General features: G+C 51.6%; 1 protein-coding gene across 2 annotated transcripts in view; it reads left to right on the top strand.

Moving 5' to 3' along the window:
• The first annotated feature begins 1678 nt into the window (after positions 1 to 1678).
• HTR4 (5-hydroxytryptamine (serotonin) receptor 4, G protein-coupled) overlaps positions 1679 to 2623 on the top strand; it is a 170210-nt gene continuing 169265 nt past the window's right edge. Inside the window, exon 1 of one of the 2 annotated variants that reach the window (XM_011931519.1) lies at positions 1679 to 2144. The gene's annotated coding sequence lies outside the window, so the exon portion shown is untranslated. The remainder of the gene's footprint in view (positions 2145 to 2623) is intronic. The other variant, XM_011931518.1, reaches the window with a different exon arrangement.

Raw genomic sequence — 2623 nt, 5'->3', positions numbered from 1 at the left:
TTAATCACATCTGCAAAGTCCATTTTGCCATGCAAGGTAACATAACCACAGGTTCTTGGGATTAGGACATGGATATCTTTGGGGAGCTGCTTTCTACCTTTCATGGGTATTAGGGTTTTAGAGCAAAGAGTGATGCTGTTGGGGATCTATCTGCCTGAGGAAGACCATGCTGACCTCAGTGAAGAGGATGGACTGCAGGGAGAGAAGACCAGTTAGAAAATCTTTCATGATTACCAAAAATATATATATATATAATTAGGCCCAGTGGAAATAAGAAGGAAGGGACAGATGCAAATGACAGAGTGGGAATAGACTTCCCAGGAATTGGCAAATGTTTGAGTAGAAAGTGGGGAGAAGGGGAACAGACGTGGAGGTGTCAAAGATGATTCAGGCTTTGAGCATCCATGAGTGAGGATAATGGCATCATTTAAGTGAGGTGTTTGGTTTAGGGAAGGGGAGTAGTGGTAAATTCAAGTTCAGATCTTATTGTCGTTAGAGAAATAATCTACAGCTCATCTGCTTTTACATTTTTCATAGGGGATATGAGATAAATACATATTGGAGACATACACAACAGGGAAAGAACTAATAGGTGGAAGTGGCTGAGAGATGTTGAGATAAAACCTGGGCACAAAGATGGTGAAGAAGAGATACACAGAATGGGGACTCAGATGGGAGGAGAAGGAAAGAAGAGAGAAAAAAGTGTAAGAGTAAGATGGGGAGGAAATATAGACCATGAGGAAGAAGGACGGACCTAACAAAATAGAGGGAAAATGAGAGACAAGGCATATCAACAGAGAGAAACTAAGAAAAGACCAACTCGAAGGTTTCTAGCATGAATAAGTTGATCAATTTAAATTTCCAGTTCACTTGAGCTGTGCTCACAATTGTAAGTTAATATCTTTTAAGATTGTCTTGGCAGATGTATTTACTTTCAGAAGTTAATCACCGTCCACAGTTTCTCTGTTTTGTTTAGGTTCCAGGAGGCCTCAGAGGCCCTTGAGGGGGTGAATTACTCACCCATTACCCTCTTTGCTCCCTGCCTGCCTCCGTGAAGGAAGGCTCTGCTCGCCCTTGTCCTTCCCAACATGACTAGTCTAACTCTTGAATTATTTTATCCTTGGAATTTGAGGCTTTTTCACATGTGTTGAGGAAAAATGTTTTTCACTCTGTCACCGTCCCTCACAGATACTGCAACTCACTACGTGGCACACCAGCACCACACAACTGTGAGTTTATGCCTGTGTTACAGATGGGAGCATTGAGGCTTGACTCTTGTTTAATTACATGCTCAAGGTCACAGGTGTTGAAAGCTGGGAGGACAGGCTAAGACAGCAAAGAGTGGACTATCAATATGGACAGGATCATTTAGGAAGACTTCAGGCAAATGGAATCATTGCCTCTGAAAAACTTGAGTCTTATATCCAAGGTGCTACGAAGCTCGCTCTGAAGCTCGCTCTGAACCCTGCTCTCAAACTCTTCCCCGCTCTGGCAGAGGCAAAGGCATAAGAAGGAAGTAAACTATACAGGGATACGATTTCCCTGGCACAGACACCACAAACGCTTTCATATTTATTATCTTTGAGTAGAGGAAGTCGGCACTCAGAGAGGCTAACCAACTTGTCCAAGGTCACCCAGGAGCCTGCAGTCAACCCAGGGCTCCCTCCTGACCTCCATCAGATGGGCAGCGCTCCCGCCAGGAAGGGCGCGTGCTGGCCAGCCCGGAGCGGGTGAGATCGCCCCAGCCCGCCTCTGCGCCCACTCCCCTGTGCGCCCTGCTGGCAGAGTGGCACCCCCGTTGTCCCTGGCGCCCAGTGGGGGCGGCAGCGGGCAGGGCAGCGGGGACCACTGGGGCTGGGGGCTGTTGAGCCCGCGGAGTCTGGCTCGGTTGGGGAGAAGAACGATGCGCGGCGAGCCCAGGTGATCCGGGGCTGGGGTCCTGCATCCACAGCCCCTGGCCCGCGCCTGGAGCCCGCCAGCTCCCCAGCGCGGGGGCTGGAGCCCGCACCCGAGGGGGCGGTGGGGAGGGCGCAGGCAGCGGCTGGAAGCGCAGCGGCAGCGGCGGCGGCAGAAGCTCGGCTCCGCGGCTGGGGGTGGCCGCTTGAATCTGCCAGGGCGCCTTGCTCCGTCGCCTTCGGCAGCGGGTATGTGCGGCAAGTGCGCCCGGGGTCGGGACCCCAGGAGCCCACTGGTGCCGGTGGGGACGCGGCGGGGGCGGGACAGCACGACGGGGTTGGGGGCTTGGAGGTTCAGTAGTCAGGAGACCCGACTTTGTGGCAGGGTGGGCTGCGGGGCGGCTCAGGGTGTAGGTGGGCTGGTTGGTTGTAAACGTCGTGTTTCCAGCGTGGGATCACTGTAGGCTTGGGGCTGTTGCTTTGCACTTGTGTATGTAAGTACTTGTGAAACTGCATATGTGCTCACTGACTATACAAGGGAGGTTGTGTATGTAAAGATTTATGTGTGTGCGTGTTTGTGAGAGAAAGCACGCACAGGCTGTGCATCCATAGCCAAGTGTGTAACTAACTGGATATGTGTGTGGACTGTATGGCTGGTCCTTGATGTGCAGCCCAGAGAGTGTGCTGTGCATGCTGTGTGTGTGTGTGTGTGTGTGTGTGTGTGTGTG

Source organism: Colobus angolensis, unplaced genomic scaffold (assembly GCF_000951035.1).
Source record: "Colobus angolensis palliatus isolate OR3802 unplaced genomic scaffold, Cang.pa_1.0 Scaffold90, whole genome shotgun sequence".
Classification (NCBI taxonomy): Eukaryota; Metazoa; Chordata; class Mammalia; order Primates; family Cercopithecidae; genus Colobus; species Colobus angolensis.
The sequence above is the reverse complement of the archived record's forward strand: the minus strand, read 5'-3'. Positions and strand labels throughout refer to the sequence as shown.